Here is a 25,641-nt window from a genome sequence, read left to right on the forward strand (position 1 = left end):
ATTCCACAGATTCACAATGCCATGTACAGCAAGACCTGGCAGCAATGTGATTATGACCAAATAATTTGTTTTGGGGATATTAGTTGACAATAAATATTGGTCAGGGCTTGGAGAGGTCTTCTGCTCTTCTTCACAATAGTATCATAAGACCTTTATATCCACATCAGACAATGGTGTTAGTTAAAGAATGACATCTTTGGCAGTGCAGCACTCCCTCAGCGCTCAAACCTCTGGAGTGTGCTTGAACCCATAACTTACTGACTCAGAGGCAGGAATAGTACCCTGAGTCAAACTGGCACTTAATACCTTGATAAAGTTGTACATTCATTCCAAAGTAGATCCAATTAGTAAGAAATAAGAACATAAGAAGTAGGAGCAGGAGTAGGCCATCTAGCCCTTCGAGCCTACCCCGCCATTCAATAAGATCATGGCTGACCTGAAGTGGCTCAGTTCCACTTTCCCGCTTTCTCCCCATAACCCTTAATTCCCTTGCCTACCAAAAACCTATCTACCCGTGACTTAAATATATTTAGCGAGGTAGCCTCCACCACTTCAACAGGCAGAGAATTCCAGAGATTCACCACCCTTTGAGTGAAGAAATTCCTCCTCAACTCCGTTCTAAACTGCCCCCCTCCTTATCTTGAGGCTGTGCCCTCTAGTCCTGCTGTCCTTTCTGAGTGGGAAGAATGTCTCTACCTCTACCCTATCCATCCCTTTCATTATCTTATACGTCTCTATAAGATCCCCCGTCACCCTTCTAAACTCCAACGAGTACAGACCCAGTCCATTTCGTCTCTCTTCATAGTCCAACCCCCTCATCTCCGGTATCAGCCTAGTGAACCTCCTCTGCACTCCCTCCAAGGCCAAAATGTCCTTGAGCAAGTGCGGCGACCAAAACTGCACACAGTACTCCAGCTGCGGCCTCACCAGTGCCCGGTACAGTTGCAGCAAGACCTCCCTGCTTTTATATTCTATCCCCCTCGCTATAAAGGCCAGCATCCCATTCGCCTTCTTGATCACCTGCTGCACCTGCAGACTGGGTTTTTGCGACTCATGCACGAGGACCCCCAGGTCCCTCTGCACCGTAGCATGCTGCAGCTTTTCGCCCTTTAAATAGTAATCCCTCCTACTATTATTCCTGCCAAAGTGGATAACCTCACACTTGCTAACATTGTACTCCATCTAGCAGGTCCTCACCCACTCACTCAGTCTATCTAGATCCCTCTGCAGACTTTCCACACCCTCCGCACAATTTGCTTTTCCACGCATCTTTGTGTCATCAGCAAATTTCAACACCCTACACTCAGCTCCCTCCTCCAGATCATCTATATAAATAGTAAATAGCTGAGGCCCCAGCACCGATCCCTGCGGCACTCCACTAGTTATCAACTGCCAATCAGAATAGCACCCATTGATACCAACTCTCTGCCTCCTATTAGACAGCCAATCCTCTATCCATGCTAACACCTTAACCCCAACACCATGCCCCCTAACCTTCTGAAGCAACCTTTTGTGCGGCACCTTATCAAACGCCTTCTGAAAATCGAGAAACACCTATTTGTAAACTGAGAGTCGGGGCTGGCAAACTTTGCACTAGCCAAATGTACATACCTTTGCAACATTGAATGTAGTAAGTCATGTTATTGTCACAAAACTTGCCGTTATTAGTAGTAAGGGATCATGAAGAATCGTCACAGACTTTTTTCAGGTACTTGTATACCTGATCGGAGCAAGGAAGCTATAAAACCTCCTCATTGTTAGAGTTCAGATTCAGAAGTTGTGATTCTTTTCACTCATAGCATCATAGAATCCCTACAGTGCAGAAGTAGGCCATTCAGCCATCGAGTCTGCACCAACAACAATCCCACTTAGACCCTATCCCCGTAACCCCAAATATTTACCCCACTAATCCCTCTAACCTATGCATCCCAGGACACGAAGGGGCAATTTAGCATGGCCAATGTGTCTAACCCATACATCTTCCAAGACCAATTTCCTCAGAATCTTATCTTGATGACCTCTCTTTGATTTGTATAACTATGATAAAATGTAACATTTGTTTAATATGCCAGTCATATCATGCAGCAAAACAGCAGTTCCATATCACATTTTATTATCTGCTTATTATATTAGCACATTGTTTGATGCTGTTAGTCTGTAACGTTAGCCACCAATTGGGTATTCAATGCAGGTTGTTCCAAACAATGTTTGGAGAATGCTTAACTGTCCAACTCCTCCTTAGTTTCGGTCTGTTCTTTTACTTCAACCTCCTCTTTCATTCTTCACTTCAGTTTGTCTATCTGTATGTATGTCTATATCTCTTCTCCCCATTCTCTCCCTTCACTCCCCCACATTTCCTGTGCCATGCTCCCTGTCCCTGTTTGTATTTGTCAAGCGACCAACCACCTGCTGCCTGTGGCTGGATTTACAATAGTACAGATGGATCGAATAAAGTCAAATTGTTTGCAGCACGGAGAGCAAAAGCCATAAATTATTGGTGGCAAGTTCCTTTGACTGCTTCCAGATTAGTATTAAAAAAAAAACAAAAACGGATGCTGGAAATCTAAAATAAAAACAGAAAATGTGAATTAGGCTCGGCAGGTCCGGCAGCATCTGTGCAGAGAGAAAATGGTTAACTTTGAGTCCAGATGACCCTTGTACAGAACTGAAAAAAGGATAGAAATGTGTCATAGAATCACAGAATCCCCACAGTGCAGGAGGCCATTCAGCCCATCAAGCCTATACTGACAACAGTCCCACCCAGGCCCTATCCCCATTACCCCACATATATACCCTGCTAATCCCTCTGACACTAAGGGGCAAGTTAGCATCTTTGGAGTGTGGGAGAAAACTGGAGCATCCGGAGGAAACCCACGCAGACACAAGGAGAACATGCAAACTCCACACAGTCACCCGAGGCTGGAATTGAACTCGGGTCCACAGTGCTGTGAGGCAGCAGTGTTAACCACTCTGTCACCATGCTCCCCTTGGGGGGAGTGGGGGTGGAGAATGGAAAGTCAGTGATAGGCTGGAGCTAAGGAGAGATTGACAAAAACGTCATGAATATGAGACAATGGGACTGTTAATAATGCCATTTGGGACTGAACAGTGTTAATAGTGGCAACAGAAGGATAAAACAAATTGTTAGTAGGAAACAATGTTGGTGGGAGCAAAATTGAACAAGGACAGTGGGAGAGGGATGGGGTTGTGTTAGGACAAACCAGGGGACAAAAGGGAGCATCAAGTTGGAGCGGAAAATTCACAATCTGAAGTTGTCAAACTCAATGTTGATTCCAGAAAGCTGTAATGTCCTAATCAGAAAATGAAGTATCGTCTGGTTTGTGTTGGGCTTCACTGGAGTATTGCAGCAGGCTGAGGACAAATATGTGGGCATGAGAACAAGATGCTGAGCTGAAGTGCCAAGTGAAGGAAAGGTTGGGGTCATACTTGCAGATTATCTCCCACACATCATGTTGAATTGTGGAGTTGGATGCGTATTTGATCCCTGGTGTAAGATTGGTCCTGGATTAGGAGAAGCTGTTGCAATGAACATGGTGCATGATGTAAGTGAGGCATGCTGCATCTTGGAAAAGGTTGCTTCTGACTGTGGTTGATTTCAGTTTAAAGCATCTGGCTTGAATGGAAAACCATCCTCTTGCTTCCATGGTCCTCACCTTCCCTATCATCAAGCCCCCGCCTTACTTCCCACCTCCCCATTTTGCACCACCTTCACCTACCACCTCACCAATGTTCTAAGTTCTGTTGACAGCACTCCCACCTTTGAATGAGAAGGTTGTGAGTTCACTTCAGAGACTTGAACACAAAATTCCTGTGCCTTACTGAGTGAGGGTGTGCTGCATTATCAGAGGTATGGTATTTCAATGAGGTATTAGATCATGGTCCTGCCCTCTCTCTCAGCCTGGCATGAAATATTCCATAGCAATGCTTCAAGGATGATCTCTCCCAATATTTATCCTTCAACCAACATCACAAGAAGTATGTACCAGCATTTTTCCAGCATGTCTGCCTGAGGTTGGTGCAATCCCACCTGAGGCCAACAGAGAATGCTGTTCTCTGAGCCTCACCTGGTCCCAGAATCAGGGCAGGCATGCCAGTAAAATTCCAGCCATAGTCTCTGGTTATTATGACCTTGTTTTTGTGGAACCTGGATTGCATATTTCCTGCATCAAAACACAAATTACACTTTCTTCATTAGCTATAAAGTACTTTAGGAAGTCTTGTGGTTGTCAGATTCACACAATAAATACAAGCCTTTCCTTCTCCTGAAGATCAAATTTCAGCTGAATTCAATATAATTTCAGATCTGGTCTGTAAGGATTGGAATTGAAACTCTCTGAATCATGTTTGCAATACGGAATCAAATTATAAAACAGTCTTGACTTTAATGTTCCATTAAACTATTGGTCTGATGACATTTGGCAAACATTTGGAGAAACAACAGCCCTGTGTCAGGAATGCAGTTACCATTCAAGACCATTTACCTCATCGTGCTGTTCATTCACAAACTCAAAATGACAACCCTACCCTTTTCATTCCAATATGATAACACCCTTCTCTAAAAGCCACTAGATGTTTCCAGCATCTCTATAAAATGATGGCTAATATCAGCGTGATGTTAAATCAGATTCGTTATGGGTGTTCTACTGTATATCAAGTGGCAACCAAACGACTTTGAAACAGAATAAAAAGAACCATTTTTTAAGCAAGAAGTTCGAAATGCTATATGCCTAAAATGATACATATGTTTTTTAAATATTGCATGTATGTTGAGCAAAAAAGTTATTGTGATCTGAATGTACTGCCTGAACGATGGTAGAAGCAAATTCAATTTTAATAATTGGAAAGATCTTTCAAAGAGGTGACTTAGGGCAGAACTTTCCCACCCTGCCCACTGCAGGAATTGTAGCAGGCAGGACAGGATCATACAAAGATCCGTTGACTTCAGACAGGAATTTCTGAGTTGAGTCGAGTTCAGTTGGAAAACCCTACCCTTAGACTCCCTTCTAGGTGACTTGATTGTATGATTCACGTCAAGGCACGTGGAGTCAATGTCCAAGAAGCAGAATGGATGGAAAGATGACAACAAAACAGAAACAGAACCACAGAACCCTACAGTGCTGAAAAAGGTCATTCAGCCATCGAGTCAGCACCAACTCTCTGAAAGAGTACTTTACTCATGCCCAGCCCCCTTCCCAATTCCCAGAATCCCACACATTTACCATGGCTAATCCACCTTTGGGCCAGCACAGTGACACAGTGGTTAGCACTGCTGCCTCACTGCACCAGAGACCCTGGTTTGATTCACGGCTTGGGTCATTGTCTTAGTGGAGTTTGGACATTCTCCCCACGTCCGCGTGGGTTTGCTCTGAGTGTTCCAGTTTCCTCCCACAATCTGAAAGGTGTGCTGGTTGGGTGCATTGGCCATGCTAGATTCTCCTTCAGTATATCTGAACAAGGACTGGAGTGTGGCAACTAGGAGATTTTCGCAGTAGTTTCGTTACAGTGTTAATGTAAGCCGACTTGTGACACTAATAAATAAATAAACTTGAAAAGTTTAAACTTTAACCTGCACATCTCTGGACACTAAGGGATAACTTTAGCATGGCCAATCTATCTTACCTGCACATCTTTGGGTACAAGTAAAGACTGACAAATGGTGTCCCAAAGGAATTTGTCTGCGCTTTTCCCCAGGTACATTAATTATTAAAATTCTGAACTTAAGTGGAATGGTGGGGTGGTGGTGTTGGCACGGCAGTGTAAAAGCTAATCACGTGAAGGATTGCAGCGGATCACAGGTAGATTCGAACAAGTCTGCCAAGAAAGTAGACAAATGTGAAATGCAGTTCAGTACAATCATGTGAGATATGCTTCACTTTAGTGGGGGTGCTCAGACAGACACTACGCCTTTTAGCTTTGACAAAGAGTCATCTGGACGCGAAACGTCAGCTCTTTTCTCACTTTACGGATGCTGCCAGGCGTGCTGAGATTTTCCAGCATTTTCTCTTTTAGTCAGACAGACACATTTTTAAAGCATTCTCGCGGTATTGATTCTCTGTTGGTAGATGGCACTAGACAGCCGAACAAATTGAGTGCTTCTCCACAGGTCAGTTACAAAGGATTTGAGAGATTTGACACATATCTTTCCTGGGCCGACATGCTCACACAGTTGCTACAAGTAGCCCAATAGTGCAAGGCCTCATAAAGATACTGTAAGGTAATAATAGTTAGCTGATCTCCTTTAGAGATTATTGGTTATTTACCTAGCTTCCCCTTGTATCCATCTTGGAGGTCTCAGCCATTTTGTGTGGTAGTGAGTTCCCATTCTCACCACTTACTAACTAAAGAAGTTTCGCCTGAAATCTCGGAGATTTATTAGTGACAATGTTACATTTTTAACCTGTTAGTTCTGGACTGCCCTGGAAGTGGAACAACTTCTCTGTACCTAACCTATCAAATCCCTTTATAATTTTCAAGGCCTCTAAACTGACCAGCAACATTCTCTTTTCTGGAGAAGCAGTCACAGCCTGTTCACTCTTTTGATACTGGTCAGTGCGGAACATTCTCCTGTTTCCGGTTTGAATGTATTTGGCCAGCTGAGTGTGCTACAGTGAGGAGAATTGGGGTGTAAATAAAGCTGCTGATATCCCAATTGGATGGTCAATTGATGAGGCCATTACACCTTCCCCACCCAATGTCCCCACAATTGCACTGTGTTCAGATGAATCAATGTCTCTAAAACTGGGCCCTTGCCTTCTCAAGTTAACACAGAAGGAAGAGCCGCCCAAAAGCACACAGACCATTTGAGGAAAACAGAGAAGTCCCAGCAGCCAGTGTTGCCATCAGGAAATGTTTTGGCACTGAAGTACCTGGTCATCCTGTGACAGGCACAATCAACATCCCCATGGAAACAGATAGAATTTGACTCTTGTGCCTGAAGGGGAATCTGTCATTGTGTTTTCAGCTGACAACCATCCTGTGGAGGCATTATGCTACTCCACAAGGTTTCAGACACCATTTGAAAGACCCAGGGGGTGTGGCGAGCTGTTAAGATCGCAAGAGAGATGATTGCTCCTGGTTTCTCACCTCTCGGGACGATACCGGCACTGAATTGCCAATGTAATCCTAATTTAAATATTATTAGCGAGCCCTGGAATGTAATCGTTATGGCTCACTTGCCTTAACAACTTGATGGTGTAGTCTTCATCAGCAAGGGTCATGTATCATCACCCCCAGCAACAGGGACTAGATGTAATGGCTTTGCTGGTGGGACTGGAGGCCATTGAGACCATCTAGGTGATCTGAGGTGGGGGCTGTCGTGCCCCTAGGGCAATGCCACCCTATCACTACCAACCTGTGACCCTGGCACTGCCCACCAGGCTCCGGGCAGTGCAAAGGGATAAGGTGGGGCCTAAGGGGAGGGGAAGGTCCTGAATGGGAGTCAGTGCATGGGGAGTAGCACAGTCTGCAATTTGAGATCGCCAGGGTGGCAATCAACCAGGGTATGGTGGATGGGGCAGTGATTGATTGGTGGGAGGTGAACCAGTACACAATCAACTGGGGGGAATGATTGGGGCAATAATTGGCCGGGGTGGATGGAACTGGAGGGGGGTGGCTACAACCTGTGGGATGCTGTGATCAGGGGCAATCAGATGGAGTGGGGGGTGACAATGTCCTAGGACACCACGTGCAATAATGCCCTTGAGCAGTCATCAGCTGGCCTCCAGGCATTCCGTCCACCCTCTCTTGCTGATGAGAATCACACTTTGCTTCATTTCTTTCTCGAAGGATGGGAACATTTTTGATGAGATGAGATTTTTCTCGTATTGATTGTCTACATTTCCCACTGCCTCAGAAAAGCAGCCAGCATAATCAAGGATCCAACGCATCCCAGACACACTCTATTCCACCTTATTCCATCAAGAAAAAGACGGAAAAGTCTGAGGTCATGTACCAACCGACTCAAGCACAGCTTCCTCCTTGCTGTCATCAGACCTTTGAATGGACCTACCTTGCATTAAGTCAATTTTTCTCTGCACCCTGGCTATGACTGTAACACTACATTCTCTCATTTCCTTCTCTATGAATGGTATGCTTTGTTTGTATAGCATGTAAGAAACAATACTTTTTCAGATAATAATAAATCAAATCAAATCACCAAAAAATCAGACCTGAAGCTCTCCCATTTTTACGCTCAATCGGCACTTAGAATTTCTTTGGTAAGATCACCCCTTAATTTATTATTGACTAAATTCATGTCCTAAATGTTTAATTATCTTGGACTGTGTAAATTGAGCATTGACATTTGTATAAAAGGACTTAGAGGATGTGGTGATTGTCCCCTTTCGGATTAATCTGCAGAGTAATGGTCATATGACTGGAGAACTGGGGTGAGAATTAGGGTCAGGGGTCACCTGGTAATTGCAAGCTCCTGTACCAGAACTACCTTGGGAGCTGATTGCAACCACGAGGCTGCAAGCTTCTGTATAATTTTAACCTGTAAACAAATGAGTTTTGTTTTCCTTATCTGGTTAATGAGCATTTTTACAATAATTATATGTTCTTTCTTGTGATTTTTATTTCTGGTGTTTGCTGCAAAATACCCAGCAGAGTCCTGGCGACTGAATATATCGAATGTGTGAGTTGTAGTCACTTAAAGCAGATGCTGGTTCTTATTTCCAACATGATGAACATGAGATGCTCAGTGAGAAATTGGACTGTGACCAACACTGAGCTATGAAATGCAACCACCATAAATTTCACTCAACAAATGTCTTTCATACTTGTTGACCTGTTTAATGGTGATTTTTCTTTCACGTGTTCTTTGTTTTGGTGTTTGCTAGATTTGGCTAAGTTTCATTGTTGGATCCAGATGTACCTGTTGGGATATTTGATGTTGGCCCCAGGAACAGAACATGTTTCCTCTTTGGCCACCCAACTTTAGGATAATGTACTCCCAAGTTAATAACAGTATAACCAGAGCTGCACTTAAGAAGGATCAACCTGAAAGCTCAATTGGCAGACAGCACTTCTGACTGTGCAGCACTGCACAGGGAATAACAGCCTAGATTTTGTGCACTGGGGCTTGTGCCCATAACCTTCCAACTGAGAGGTACAAGTGCTACCCACTGAGCCACAACTGGCACCCTCATTGCCAATGCACACAATGTTGCATCAATCAGGCAGTTCACCTCACTATTTCCTTTAGGGAAGGGAGTATGACTGCAGATCAGCAATGTGGTTGACTCTCAAATGCCCCTTAAGATAGCTAAGCAGGGCACCCAGTTCAAGGATAATTAAGGATTTGCCAGTGATGCCCACATCTCACAAAAGAGTTATTTTAAAAAAGGGTAATGACCAATTTTGCACTAACTGATGCTGAGTTGTGAGACTCCATCATCCTGTGGACATTTGGCAATCAGGAAAGCATAAGAAAAATGTCATTTTGATTGGTTGTGATAAGATTCACCAGGAGAAAATGAATCATTCACTTCTATTTCTATTTATGTAAATAATGACATTGAATTTAACACTTAAAATATAGTCAAATACTTTAGAAAATGTGAGACTTGTATTAGAAGAGATACTGAACAGGCAGTTGATTTTCTATCACCTGTTTTACTCTATCACACAAAAACAAGATCTGTGCACAAGGAGGTTTTGGAACAAAGAGCAAAAGAACAAAGAAAATTACAGCACAGGAGCAAACCCTTCGGCCTTCCAAGCCTGCACCAACCATGCTGCCTGACTGAACTAACTCCTCTACCCTTCTAGGGACCATATCCCTCCATTCCCATCCTATTCATGTATTTGTCAAGACACCCCTTAAAAGTCACTATTATATCTGCTTCCTTTACCTATCCTGGCAGCAAGTTCCAGGCACCCACCACCCTCTGTGTAAAAAGCTTACCTCGTAATCTCCTTTAAACCTTGCCCCTCGCACCTGATACCTATGCCCCCTAGTAATTGACTTTTGTTTTGTATTTGTCCACATTATATAGAACTAGAACACTACAGCACAAACAGGCCCTTCGGCCCACAAGTTGCGTCGATCACATCTATACCTACCAAGCCATAGAACTATCTGTAACTCCCAATCCCATTAGATCCCATATACTTATCCAGAAGTCTTTTAAAAGACCCCAGCGAGTACGCTCAACCACCACCGACGGCAGCCAGTTCCACTCACTCACCACCCACTGAGTGAAAAACTTACCCCTAACATCTCCTCTGTACTTGCTTCCCAGCACCTTAAACCTGTGTCTTCTCGTAGCGACCATTTCAGCCCTGGGAAATAGCCTCCAAGAATCCACCCTATCAATTCCTCTCAACATTTTATAAACCTCTATCAGGTCGCCTCTCAACCTTCGTCTCTCCAGGGAGAAGAGACCTAGCTCCCCCAACCTAAGGCATGCCTCTCAATCCAGGCAACATCCTTGTAAATCTCCTCTGCACCCTCTCAATAGCTTCCACAACCTTCCTGTAGTGAGGCGACCAGAACTGCGCACAATACTCCAAGTGGGGTCTGACGAGGGTCTTATAAAGTTGCAGCATTACCTCCCGACTCCTAAACTCAATCCCTTGATTAATGAAGGCCAGTACACCGTACGCCTTCTTGACCACATCCTCCACCTGCGAGGCCGATTTAAGCGTCCTATGGACCTGGACCCCAAGATCCTTCTGCTCTTCAACATAGCTAAGGCTCCTACCCTTGATATTGTACTCCTGCATCCCATTGGTCCTGCCAAAATGGACCGCTACACATTTATTCGCATTGAAGTCCATTATGACTGGAATTGAGTTTTTAATGTGACATGGAGTGGCAAAAGCCGATATATGCTTTCCATTACCCAAAAATGCCATCTCTCAATTTGAAGAAGATATACACAGGCAAAATAAAAACAAAAATTATATATTTTCAGGGAGGGAATACAAAAGCAACTTAGGAAAAATGCCCTCTTTCAAATTGAGACTGCTATGAAGAGAGCTCAACTTGAGAACATCACCAGTGTTGGAGATACATCGCATGGGCTCCACCGCTTCCCATGCTACCATAGAAAAACTACAACTAAGTTCCTGCATACACGGGATACCTGAAGTCCTAGTTTCTTAAAATGGCATTGTTTTTACAAACACCGAGTTTCAGATTTTCATGCTTTCCAATGGAACCAAATACATTAGGACAGCAACCTATCACCCGTCATCAAATGGACTGGCTGAACAGATGGTGCAGCCTTTTAGGTTCAGCATGAAGAAGAAACCTGCAGCATCCATTGAAACCAAACTGGTGCGATTTTTATTGGAGTACAGGACTGCCCCTCACGCAACAACAAGAACAGTCCCAGCGGAATTGGTAATAGAACAGAGGCTTTGATCAAGATTAAGCTTTCTGTTCCCAAACCTGACAGGAAGGGTGGAGTCCCAACAAGAGAACTAGAAGAACTATGATTCTGCAAGGACAGAAAGAACATTCAAAACTGGTGATCCAGTCCACATGTGGAACTTCAAGGACAGTTGCAACTGGATCATAACAGAAAAAGTAAGGCCATGTCTTAAAAGGTCCAAGTGCAGGGCAAAGTTCTGAGGAAGCACCTGGAACATCTCAAGAGTAAGGATCCCATGCCAGTGAAGACCTCACATTGAGCCATGGGGACAACTACTGCCAGTGTCAAACCATAGCTAGAAGTCAACCCTACATCTGTCCTTCTGGGTGATGAGGACACAGGTTGCAAAATGGAAGCTGGAGACACCAGCAACCCAACTGAAGCAAGAAGAGAATGGACTTATTGGCGATAGGCAGCATGGTTTTTTTGAAGGGAAGGTCATGTCTCATAAACTTGATTGAGTTCTTTGAGGAAGTGACAAGATAAATTGACCAGGGCAATGAACGTTGTATACATGGACTTTAGTGAAGCCTTTGATAAGGTACCTCATGGCTGGCTGATACAGAAGGTGAAGTCATAAGGGATCCGAGGTGAGCTGATAAGATGGATACAAAACTGGCTTGGGCATAGAAAGCAGAGAGTGGCAGTGGAGAGGTAATTTTCTAACTGGAGGTCAGTGACAAGCAGTGTTCCATAAGGGCCTCTGTTATTTATAATATATGTAAATGACATGGAGGAAAATGTAGGTGGTCTGATTAATAAATTTGCAGATGATACAAAAATTGGGGGAGTAATGGATAGTGAGGAGGATTGTCAGAGGATACAACTAGAGACCTGGGCCAAAAGATGGCAGATGGAATTTAACTCAGACAAATGTGAGGTGATGCAATTTGGAAGATCTACTGCAGAAGGAAAGTATACGGTAAATGTTAGAGCCTTTAGAAATATTAGCATATACAAGGATCTTTGTGTGCAGATCCACTGTTCCCTGAAGGTGGCAACTCAGGTGGACAAGGTGGTCAAGAAGGCATATGGCATGCTGGCCTTCATCGACCGGGGTGTTGAGTATAGGAGTTGGAAAATCATGTTGCAGCTGTATAAGACTTATTAGGCCGTATTTGGAATATTGTGTACAATTCTGGTTGCCACTGGAAAGATGTTGAGGCATTGGAAAGGGTGCAGAAGAGATTTACCAGGATGTTGCCTGATTTGGAGGGTATGGACTATGAAGAAAGGTTGAACAAACTTGGATTTTTTTCATTGGCGTGTCGGAGGTTGAGAGGAGACTTGATAATGGTTTACAAGATTATGACAGGCGTGTATAGAGTGGTCAGAGCCTTTTTCACAGGGTAGATGGGTCAATTAATTGGGGGCATAGGTTGAGAGTGAGGGGGAGATTTTAAAAGAGATGTAAAGAGCAAGTTTTTCACATAGAAGGTGGTGAATGTCTGGAACGTGTGCTGGAGGTGGTGGTGGAAGCAGATTCTATAACAACGTTCAAGAGGCATCTGGATGGATACATGAATAGGCAGGGAATAAAGAAATATGAACCATGTAGAGACAGCAAAATATTAGATTACAGAGGTATCTTTGTCGGCACAGTCTTGGTGGGCTGAAGGGCCTGTTCTTGTGCTGTATTATTCTTTGTTCTAAGACCGCAGAAAGAACTGGCATCAGCAGGTTTACAGCACTCCTTTTGGAAGCAATGTTCTCCAATATGCTTCACACCCCCTGATCTGCTCCAGCTTCCATTCGACCCCAGGCCAATGGCCAAGCGGTGGAAAAGACCCCCCATGGCAGGGGTGCTGGAGAAGAAACTGGCTCAAGGCAGGAGGGATTTTATGATGTTCACGGGTAATTGTCAACAGATGTCCCTCTGGAGGCCTATTAGAGTACAAGCTGCCCTATTTAAGCAAGGGGAGGCTTGTCCAATAGGAAAGGAGCAACAGGTGTGTTAAAACCAGCTGATTGCACTCAGACCAACAGTTGAAGAACCCAGCAGCTTGATCTGTACTCTGTAGCATTTATTCACACTGTAAAAAAGGGTGTTGGTGACGGAAGACTGACCTTGGCGGGATTATTACAGGCAGCATACAAATGCAAGTTGCTGGCAATTGTCCAGTTTTTCAGATTAAGACCATACGACATAGGAGCAGAATTAGACCACACGGCCCATCAAGATTGGTCAGTTTTATGAGTGTTGAGGGCTAACGCTTTCACACAAACTTTCAGCTGTTGACGGACTGAGGCAAATCTGCTTAGAGGGAGAGCAGGGGGAGCGACCCCTCCCCCTGAGCACATTCTTCAAAAGTGGCGCCTTTTCAACAGGGTGTTCCTCATGGACCTCTCAGATCTTTTCCTGAGATCTGAAGTCCTCAATCCGTGTGCTGTAATCGCAGAATGCAATACGGATGCGGGGATTTCATTGAAAAACAGTTGGCTACTGAGGTAGATTATAATAAAGTAATAGATACCTTTGCTAGAATGAAGCCTAGGCGAAAGAGGTTGTTGTAGTTGTTCCATACTTTTTTCATATTGCTTCATTTTGTTTTCATTTTAAGTTTAAAATGTAAAATAATTAAATAACACATATGTTTTTATTATGTTTTGATTTTAAATACAAAATAAAAATGTATAATGAATTTAAAATTATTTGGAATGCGTCGTGACGCCTTTTTTAATGTGCTCGCTCCCCCTAACTTTAGAAACTGGCTACGCCCCTGAATGTTACATGAAATAATTTTGTGTCAGTCGGAAATTTTGAAAGTTGGTCTATTTTGCTGCATGGTTTTGTGCATTTAGAGGTCTTAACAGTGCCATCTGAAACTTTGTCAAATAGGGAGAGAGGCCTTAAAAAAGTCCCCACTGAGGCATCTCTATCCTTTGCTAAAGAGGGCCAGTTTGACAAGTCACTTCCCTTGGCTTATCCTTACAAAAGACTGACAACTCTTCTTACACTGCACACTCACTAACTTTTCTAAAACTCAGTCAGTACATTTCCGGTCTTTCACAGTTTGTTGCGTGACACGAGCAACAAACTCATCTCAGCAATATCTGTCAGATAGTTAACAATGAGATATCTCAGTAACACAACCCAAAGGGTCTGTGCCATTAAACTATATATGGATGTTGAAGGGAAGCCCCTACTGAAGTAAAAAGTCAAAATTGTTCCTGGAACAAAATCTGAAGGAAAATACCACGTGCTTCAACAAAACATACCGCTTTACTAGTGTCCCAGTGAGGATTATACATTTGAACTTATAGTATGAATCAGTTCCAGTTCTGACAGATTCATTCACATCATTACAAAGAACAAAGAACAGTACAGTAAAAGATCTTTGGCCACCAAGCCTGTGCCAACACATGACGTCTTTCTAAACTAAAGCTCTTTTGCCTTTAGAGGTCCATATCCCTCTATTTCCTGCCCATGCATGTATCTGTTGAGAGGCCTCTTAAATGTTGCTATTGTATCTGCTTCTATAACCTCCTCTGGCACTGTGTTCCAGGTACTTAACACCATCTATGTAAAAGACTTCCTCTTGCATTTCCTTTAAGCTTTCCTCCTTTAATCTTAAGCCTATGTTCCCAAATAGTTGACATTTCTACTCTGGGAAGAAGTCTCCCACTATCCATGCCACTCATAATTTTTAAATTTCTACCAGGTCACCCCTCAGCCTCTGATGTTCAAGTGAAAACAAACCAAGTTCGTTCAATCTCTCCTTATGGCAAATACGCTCCAAACCAGACAACATCCTGGTAAACCTTTTCTGTGCCCTCTGCAAAGCCTCCATGTCCTCTGATTCATCAGTGAGCTGTTTCTCAAGTTTAAAGCTTTCTAAGGCAAGGGCTTTACTGGGGCTATAAAGGCAGGGAAAACAAAATTAAGAAACAGATCAGGCATGATCTGATTGAACGTTGAACAGATTCAATGGGTTGATGGCCTCTTCCTGTTTCTACATTCTTGGGTTATAAAATGGAATATACTGTCTGAAAGGGTGGTGGCAGCTGATTCAGTTGTAACTTTCAAAAGGATATATATCTGCAAAGGAAACATCTGCAGGTTTATAGGGAAAGAGTAGGGATATGGGAATAATGGGATAGTTCTTTCAAATAACCAGGACAGACACTCCAGGCTGAATGGCCTCCTCCTGTGCTGTAAACCTTTATGATAGTGGCAATTTTAACCTAATGTACCCCTTGGGAAACTAAAATCAAGGGAGAACAGTATTACACAGGGTGTGAAACCAGATTTCCAGCTGGTTCTATGGATTTTCCATCCAAAAAATAAAGTTAATGCTACTCCTCATGTATTTTTGTTCATTATTTTTTCCTTCTCTTTGGTCTCTCTCTCACTACACACCATCCACCAAGTCGTCAGAGTGTGGAGAGAAATATTTCATTCACAACCTAAGTGATATTGTTAAACCAGACATACTACAACAATCTGCTTGCCCAATAAGACAGCTCATACTCCACAAAGCCCACAGGGAGACCGGCTGGTAATCTCCTGTGGCCTTCGTGACTATCATAACAGACGTAAAACTGGACTGGGTGTAAAACAAACAGGTACTGCAAAATCTCTCCCTTGCTTTGTTCTCCTCAACTTAACACCAGACTGTTGTTTAGCAACATTCTGAAATGTTAGGAATAATTCCTTTCCTATTTCCGCCTAGCTAGCAGCTTCTTAAACCTCCAGCTAAACCTCCACACCAGAGTTTGAATCCCACCACAGCAGATGGCGAAATTCAAATTCAAAAAAATTGAAAGCCCAACGATTCCCATGAAACAATTGTCCTAAAAACCCATCTGGTTCACTAATGCCTTTAGGGAAGGAAATCTACCGTCCTTACGTGGGTCTGGCCTACTTGTGACCCCAGATCCACAGAAATGTGGTTGACTTTTAAAACGTCCTCTGAAGTGGCCTAGCAAACCATTCATTACGCTTTTAATTCCAGTTTTTTCTTGAATTCAAATTTCACCATCATTGTGGTGGGATTCAAATCCGGGCCCCCAAAGTATTACCCTTAGTCTTTGGATTATTAGTCTAATGATAATACTACTGCGCCATAGCTGCTCCAACTTTAAACTCTGACCATCCCTACATTTTTCAGCAGATACACCAAACATATTTCATTAGCCTCTTTCTTGCTTTATTAAATGTTCTTTCTTGTGAATAATTTCCAGATGGCTGATTGGTACTTATTTCAAACCCATACCAAATGTCCAGGGGCCTCACCAAGTCATATGTTCCACACCTGTCTTCATTAACACTGACTCACCACAACAGGACCAGGCTGTATAAAAGTCATGAGCATGTTCAAAAAATGTTGTAAATGTCTCCCTCCATCCACAAATGTCATTTCGTCCTTTCCCATATTGTGCATCTTCCTGTGGATCTCTCTCATCGTGTTCACATTCAATTTGCCTCGCTTATCTCTTCTCTCTCTCTGTCTGCCTCATGCAACCGCTCTGATCTTATGGGTACTGGATTCAAGTTCATGCCTCAGGCATGGAGTGAAGTATCTAGGTTGGCACTTGAGTACACAGGGAGGACTGTGCTGACAGAGATGTTGGGCGGACTTTTACCGCATGTCCCACGGCCAACGGAGAATGTAGGGTGGGCGTGCCGGTAATATTCCAGTCACTGTCTTCTGGAGGGGCAGTTAAAGCAAAGTTCCATTGACCTTATCAGAAAGAAATAAGAGTTCCTGTGGCACTATGTAAAGAAAACTTTGGGTGTTACCCTAATGTCCTGGTCAATGTTTACTCCTGAACCAACATAGGCAATAACAGCAACTTACATTTACGAAGCACATTTGACATGATTAATATCCCAAGGTGTTTATTTATTAGTGTCACAAGTCGGCTTAAATTAACACTGCAATGAAGTTACTGTGAAAATCCCTTGGTCGCCACACTCCAATGCCTGTTCGGATACACTGAGGGATAATTTAGCATGGCCGATCCACCTAACCAGCATGTCTTTTTAGACTGTGTGGTGGAAACCGGAGCATCCAGAGAAAACCCACGCAGACACGGAGAGAAGATGCAGACTCTGCCCAGACAATGGCCCAAGCCAAGAATCGAACCTGGGTCCATGGCGCTGTGAGGCATATTAATAAAATTATTTTAACTATAACACACAAGAAAAATCAGGATAAATTACCCAAAGCATGACTGAAGAGGTAGGTTTTAAGAAGCATCCCTAAAATGGAGAAGAAGTAGAGAAACTGAAAGGTTTAGACAGTGAATTCTAGAGCATTGAAACACAACACTAATTCCAATGATGGAATGATTAAACACGGTAAGAAGTCTCACAACACCAGGTTAAAGTCCAACAAGTTTATTTGATAGTAAACCCACAACCTTTCGGGGCTACCCGACGAAGGGGCAAACCCTGATGGCTTGTGGGTTTACTATCAAGTAAACTTGTTGGACTTTAACCTGGTGTTGTGAGACTTCTTACTGTGTTTACCCCAGTTCAACGCCGGCATCTCCATGGAATAATTAAAATCAGGATGGTTAAAGAGGCCAGAATTAGAAGAGCAGTGGGGTGCGAAGGTTGTATGGCTGTTGTAGTTTACAGAGATAGTAAGGAATGAGACTATGGATGGTGTTGAAAACCAGGATAATAAAATTTTAAAATTGAGGTGTTGTCAGTCAGAAAACCAAAGAAGGTCAACAAGCATGGTGCAGGTGGGTGGATGAGATTTGGAGTAAGTTATGATATGGGTAGCATTGTGTCATGGACAGAATTTATGTGCTAGTTGCCTACGAGGAAATATTTTATATATAAAGGATATATATTTCCTTACCCTCAAAGAGTATATCCCAACTTAAAAATTCCAGTAGCAAGTTTTTGTGAGTTTAAATTAATAAAGATTATTATTTATTTTCACACATCATTGTGTGAATCATCATGTTGATTCCAGTCATCTTGTATTGTGGGTTGAACATCTTGAGAGTTTGAGACAGCAGAAACCCCCACATGTTGACAGTGGGATATTCAGTAATGGTAATGCCATTGAATGTCATGGGGTGATGCTCAGATCCTCTCTGGTTATTGCCTGGCTCTTGTGTGGCATGAACGTTACTTGCCACTTGTCAGTCCAAGCCATTGATATTGTCCAAGTCTTGCTGCATTTGGACGTGGGCTGATTTAGTATCTGAGGAATTGCGAATGATACTAAGCTGTGTACAGTCATCTGCAAACATTCCCATTTGTGATCTTTTGATGGAAGAAAGGGTGTTGATGAAACAGCTGAAGATGGTTAGGTCTAGGACACCACCTTGTTGAACTCCTGTAGAGGTGTCCTGGAGTTGGGATGATTGATCTCCAATCACCACAACCATCTTGCTTTGTGTTAAATATGATTCCAAACTCCTTATTCGCCTTGATTTCTATTGACTCCAGTGTTGCTACAGCTCCTGATGCCACACTCAGTCGAATGTTATCTTGACGTCAAGGACTGTCACTTTCACCTCACCTCTGGCATTCAGCTCTATTATCCTTGTTTCAGTCACGGCTGTAATGAGATTAGGAGTTGAGTGACCCTGGCGAAACCCAAACAGAGTCCATGAGCACGTTATTGTTGAGCAAGTGCTGCTTGATAACGTTGTTGGTGACTCCTTCCGTTAATAGCGTGAGAGTCATTGCTCACATTCTTTTGTGTCCCTGCATCCTAACCACAACAACAAATATGAGATATTAAACAGGAACTTACCCGAATCAGCGTCGGAGTGTTCACCTTTTCTTCAGCAAAATTGAGTAACCCATGCAAAGGTCAGGAATTTAATGCAAGACTACACCGGGGTTTAAAAGAGATGCAGTGGAAGGGTAGGGTAATTCCGAATTTGGGTTTTAGGTCTATAAGTTGTAGAAGGTGAGTCCAAGGGATCTCAACAAAAAAATCAATTGGGTGGCAGACCAAATCAAATCATCATGGTACATTATGTTTTATTTTAGCACATTGAGTTAGAGGAAGAAAATAGAGAGGAATCAGTCGTTCAATATTGAGGGAGTACTGCATAGTCAGAGATATCAAAGCTGATTCTCCCATCGCAACACACTAATTTTTTGGCACGTTGTGTTGTGAGATGCGTTTGTTGGCTATTCCGCAGGATTCATGCATGTGTTCCAGGCATGCGGTTCAGACCATGTTGGAAGCCAGTGGGAAGACCAGGTAAGTGATTTTAATCTGTTTTTAATGCAACTTAAATGTCATTTTTGGGCCAAGGACTGAATTCTCTGCGCCCAATAGCATCTCCCACCCCGCCAGGAGTATTTCACTCTGGCGGGGTTTGGAGTAGCTCCTCACAGTCAGGGAGACCTTGTTGGAGTAAAGGGGGGGGGGGCCAATCAGGGCCCCTCCAGGGTGTCGGGAAGCAGAGAAGGTGGGTATAGGCTTCCTGGCAATGCCAGCCTGTGCCCTGGCACTGCCCAAGTGCCCATGCCATTGTGCACAGGGCAGTGTCAAGGGGACAGGGCCTATTGTGGGCAGGGTTTAAGAGGCAAACAGTGGGAGTGGGAAGTCCTGCTGCCATTCTGCATGGGGATCGTTCGTGGCTGGAGGAAGGCCAGTGATTGAGGTGGGCTAGGGAGTGGGTGGTCTGCTGGGGGTGTCTGCCTCCCGTTGGGGGGATTCTGCCAGGATGGTGGGTTGGAGTGGCAGCATTGAATGCTGGCCAGCCCGGGAACCAATTGAGCTGCCCGGGAAACATTCAGTGCTGCCACTCCAGCCCCCCACCCTGGCAGAATCCCCCCAACAAGAGGCAGACAACCCCAGCAGACTACCCACTCCCTAGCCCGCCCCGATTGCTGGCCTTCCTCTAGCCACGAACAATCCCCATTCAGAATGGCAGCGGGACTTCCCACTCCCACGGTTTGCCCCTTAAGCCCTACCCACAATAGGTCCTGCCCCCTGGGCACTGCCCTGTGCACAATGGCATGGGCACTTTGTCACTTGGGCAGTGCCAGGGGTACAGACTGGCACTGTCAGGATGCCTATGCCCACTCTCCCTGCTTCCTGATATTCTCAGAGCCCCGTTAAGTTCTTGGAATAAAACATCACCTTCACATCTGGCTGCATTTGTCAAGATTTACTGAGTTTTTTTGTGTTGTTGTCACTTTGATAGATTGCAGGGGTTTAACAACATGCCTGTAGGGAGTGGGTGATCCAGTGGGCCAGCACACTTTCCTTTCAAATCTGGGACCCAGGAGGAGAAGAGGAATGCTCCTCTCTTGCTAGGTCTGAAGGCTCAGGGTGAGGACTCCAATTGCAGCTTTCACATAGGTCCCACTGCTGACACCTGAACATGAAACTCAGGCCAGTGATCGAGTGCAGTACTGAGGAAGAACTGGTATCAGAGGTACCATCTTTCTGATTGTAATAACTCCATGGAGGTGAAAGTCCGGTCACCAAGTTACTTTATTTTCACCATAAGGCTGATAGATTGGGATTTACACCAATTTTCCTGCAAATTCGGCACTTAGAATTTTTTTGGGATAATCAGGCCCGTCATCTTTTGGATGAGACATTGAACTGAGAGCCTTCCTTTCCATTCAGATAGATGTTAAAGATTCCATACGATATTTAAAGAAGAGCAGGCAAGTTCTTCATAGTGAGAGCAAAGATCATTACAACTGATAAAGACAATTGTAAATTGAGAGCGAGATTGGGAAAAGTTGCTGAATTTGTTCATTCTTGTCATGCTTCAGATGCACATAGCAACAATATTCAATGTGTGCGGCAAATGAATTCAGCACCAAATTGTGTTTCCTGCTGAGAATGTAAAGAAAAGCAGAAAACCTTGAATTCCTATAGTGGTTTCCATAATATCAGGACATTTGCAAAATACGCTGAAGTGTTTCGAAGTGTACAGAAAGATTTCAGAAACACCCATGAGATAATGACAAGGTGATGTGTTTTAGTGGTATTGATAGAGGGATAAATACTGGCGAGGAACATCCCATCACTCCTTAAAAATAGTGGTATGGAAGCTCTTACATCCATCTGAGAGCTTTAATGTCTCACCAGTGTGATGACTTCAGCCAACGAGGTTGGCTTGCTAGACTATGAACTCCTGATGAGTCCTAATTGAAGCCTCATGCTCCCTATTTAAAGCAGGTGTGTCAGACTTCCAGACTTTTAGCAGGGAGCAACTGGTTGTGTACAGACGTATGGTGAAAATAAAGTAACTTGGTGACCGGACTTTCGCCTCCATGGAGTTATTACAATCAGAAAGATGGTACCTCTGATACCAGCTCTTCCTCAGTACTGCACTCGATCACTGGCCTGAGTTTCATGTTCAGGTGTCAGCAGTGGGACCTTCATGAAAGCTGCAGTTGGAGTCCTCACCCTGAGCCTTCAGACCTAGCAAGAGAGGAGCATTCCTCTTCTCCTCCTGGGTCCCAGATTTGAAAGGAAAGTGTGCTGGCCCACTGGATCATCCACTCCCTACAGGCATGTTGTTAAACCCCTGCAATCTATCAAAGTGACAACAGCATGAAAAAAAAAGTAAGTCTCGACAAATGCAGCCAGATGTGAAAGTGATGTTTGATTCCAAGAACTTAACAGGACTGAGTATTTGAAAAAAAACTCCAGCTGAATAAACAAATCAATCAGTGAAAGATGAAGTGAGAATAAAGCAAATCTTTACTGAATGTCGCTAGACAATGATGCACCTGGTTTATGAGTAGACTGAGAAAGTCTATTATATATTAAGTTGATCTTTCTCTGCACCATAGCAATGACTGTAACATTATATTGTGCACCCTTTTCTTTCCTTCTCCCCATGTACTCTATGAACTGTATGCTTTGTCTGTGTAGTGCACAAGAAACAATACTTTCCACTGTATCTCAATACAAAGAACAAAGAAAATTACAGCACAGGAACAGGCCCTTCGGCCTTCCAAGCATGCGTCGACCATGCTGCCCAAGTGAACTAAAACCCCCTCCCCTGCCGGAGACCATATCCCTCTATTCCCATCCTATTCACGTATTTGTCAAGACGCCCCTTAAAACTCACTATCGTATCTGCTTCCACTACCTCCCACGGCAGCAAGTTCCAGGTGCCCACCACCCTCTGTGGACTAAAACCTGGTGTTGTCAGACTTTTTACTGTAAAAAAAACTTGCCTTGTGCATCTCCTTTAAACCTTGCCCCTCACACCTTAAACCTATGCCCCCCAGTAATTGACTCTTCCATCCTGGGAAAAAGATACATGAGACAATAATGAATCAAATCAACTCAAAATCAAATCAAAAGGAGCTCACTAAATTCATATATTATCAAAGTTTCTGTGGTAAACAGTTGATAACCTGTAACACATACTAATACCTCAATAATATGCTCTTCTACTGATCACTGGGTTTGTGCAGCAGACAGAATGTTTGTCAAGTTCATTTTTACAGTACTTTAAATTTGAAAATCTCCAGTTGAAGACCCAGGTAAGCACAGTGGAAAGCAGTAAAGGAAAAGAGAAGAGTTTGTGTTCAAATATTGCTGAATCCTTTTGTCTTACACTCAACGTGGGTATCCTGATCAGATCATTGTTCACCCTGTATTGCGCAAAGATGCAAACAAGCCAAAGGCCATCACTTTCAGACCTGAAAAGTGTCTGATCAATCTCAGATTTTCCCAGAAAAGCAAAATATCTCAAAAATTTGAATGACAGGTTAAGCTATTTCATGCTGCGACAATGGAAAATACTCCATGGATAGAATGCCTCTGTCAATCCAAATAAACATAAGGCCTACCACACAACTGGGAAATGTTGTATATGAATTCAAGCATCAGTGCAACAGGCTGCACAGCCCAACAATTAGCTGATTGAGTCAAACAACGTGGTCCTCCAATTGCTTTTAATAGGCAGAGTACACACTGTACTCAACCAGCCCATACGTGCAAAACCAAAATAAAATGATTAATACTGGATGTGATTCCATAATTGGGCAGCACTTGCTGAACAATCATGAGTGCGATAATCGCCACATGAACAACCAATTTAAGATAATCAGGCAAGCTCATAATGTGGCTTGTTTACACTTGCTAGATGCGATAAACATTCATATGCAGTGACCAGTTCTCTGATCATTATTCTATCCAAGGTAGTAAGACAGTGCAATGGCACAGAATGTAAACACAAGTCTCATTCAGTACCACATACCCTACTGCCACCACACCTACACCCCACAATCAAACATACAATATTGACTCGTGAATACAAGTCCATGAGTAGAATGCTGGGCTGAAAGCAGGCATTTCCTTCCCCATTCCACCAGAAACTAGGGAAGAATTGGCAGGAATTCCTGGACTATTTTTTGTCCATTCCCTAAAAGTCAATCTTGGAGATGTATTAGAAGAATTCAACAAAACTGGGAAGCATTCTCCACACCAGCTGTGGATGGTGTATAGCTCAGGTAGAGATGGGTGAGAGATAGCAAGCCACATCTAACGGTCTAAGGATCAAAGCCGACACTGATTGTTACAGAGTAGCTGAACTGTCTTTGGAATGGGCATCAATTAATCAACCTAAACTATTCAGTGCTGACTGGTTGCACTTTAACAATAGTTTCTGAATTGGGAAATACATGTGAACGGTTCAAAGTAACTGCATCAAACTCAGAACATCCTGGAATTGTCTGGTGTTAAAGATTCATCAAAATAGAGAAGGTAGATAAATTCCACAACAGCCACAAAACCTGACTGAACCAAGTCAAGCAAACATGTGGCACAGATGAATTTATCATCTTAATTGGTGGTAAAGTTGTTGCAATGCCAGAAAAATTGCTACTTAGTCAATATCTATCTCATTACAAATCAGTCCATCATTCGATGTCTGGATTGACAACCTTGTCTGAAAAAAAGAATAAAATCATCCTCATGACCTTTCCATAAAAATATGGATGCTCTGGGAATTATTTACAATGGCAGTTATAAACTGTTCAGCTTTCATTCTCTTATTGCCTTGTAATCACTACCATGTGTCCATTAGCCTCTCTATCACCTTCCAGATGCTCTGGGTTTGCTACCGCTAATTTAGTCTGTTCAGAGGAACTGATCAACTCAACAACTACTAGTATGATGCAATCAGTAGGGATGGAGTAAGATACCATGCCTAGGATACCTTTCAGTCCTCATGCGTATTCTCCACTCTCATGGGCATTGACCCAACGGGAATGAGGAGCAAGCAGGAGATTGGAATTAGACTGGGCGGCTTACTCGGACAACAATATTGCCATTGTCTTGATGGGCTCAATGGCCCCTTCCCAAATGCTATCATAAACTATAATTGAGTACTCATTCTGTTCTCTACAGTCTAGATCATTCTTTTCCAGGAGCTCTCTCTCGACTGGAATTACTCAACTCTCATCACTCTGTCTGCTATCTAAAAGGAAAAGAAGATGGGTGGCACAGTGGTCAGCACTACTGCCTCACAGCACTGGGGAGCTGGGTTCGATCCCAGCCTGGGGTGACTGTATGGATATTGCACATCCTCCTTGTGTTTGCGTGGGTTTCCTCTGTATGCTCTGGTTTGCTCCCACAGTCCGAAAGGCATGCTGGTTAGGTGCATTGGCCATGCTAAATTCTCCCTCAGTGTCCCCAAACAGGTGCCAGAGTGTGGCAGCCAGAGGATTTTCACAGTAATTTCATTGCAGTGTTAATGTAAGCCTATTTGTGACACTGATAAATAAACTTTTAATTCACCAGCTGGATTTCCCATCAGGAACACATTAGTGGTTAAAATCTAGGCCATGGAATAAAACCAACCAGATTTTCGGAGCCTAATATCTTATCTAACTTTAGAATTATCATTTGTCCTACGGATTAGCTCTTTATTTGTAGCACCCTGATAAATGGGACTTGTATTCTTTCTGTGTTTGATGGCTCTAGAACATCGCAGTGTCTCCTTGTAGTTTCATCAAGCAAACGTTTACCTTCCGGCTGAATTTGGACTCGGCAATGTACAAGTGTGACCAATAGAGTAACGATCACCACGCTCAGTCTTCCCCTCACACCTTGCTTCATGTTGAAGCTCCAATTCAGTCTTGGAGTATCAGCTCCTTGTTGGGAGTCCTTATCTAAATGTCATTGAGAAAAAAAACACAAGATCAGGAACAGGAAATGCATCAAAATTGAAAATAGATCTGGAGAGTAGAGTTACCATGAACCAGTCTCTTATCTTTAGAGCAGTGTTATCTAATAGAAATTGCCCACTATCTGCACGTGTAACTCTG

At 43.3% G+C, this 25,641-nt stretch overlaps 1 protein-coding gene across 1 annotated transcript in view; it reads right to left on the reverse strand.

The window, feature by feature from the left end:
- The window catches only part of col7a1l (collagen type VII alpha 1-like), a 131,978-nt gene extending 106,605 nt beyond the window's left edge, over positions 1 to 25,373 (reverse strand). The window contains exon 1 of the mRNA XM_080207870.1: positions 25,342 to 25,373. The gene's annotated coding sequence lies outside the window, so the exon portion shown is untranslated. The remainder of the gene's footprint in view (positions 1 to 25,341) is intronic.
- Positions 25,374 to 25,641: the final 268 nt, after the last annotated feature.

The sequence above is a fragment of the Carcharhinus amblyrhynchos genome, chromosome 19 (genome assembly GCF_965287045.1).
Source record: "Carcharhinus amblyrhynchos chromosome 19, sCarAmb.v2.hapA, whole genome shotgun sequence".
Classification (NCBI taxonomy): Eukaryota; Metazoa; Chordata; class Chondrichthyes; order Carcharhiniformes; family Carcharhinidae; genus Carcharhinus; species Carcharhinus amblyrhynchos.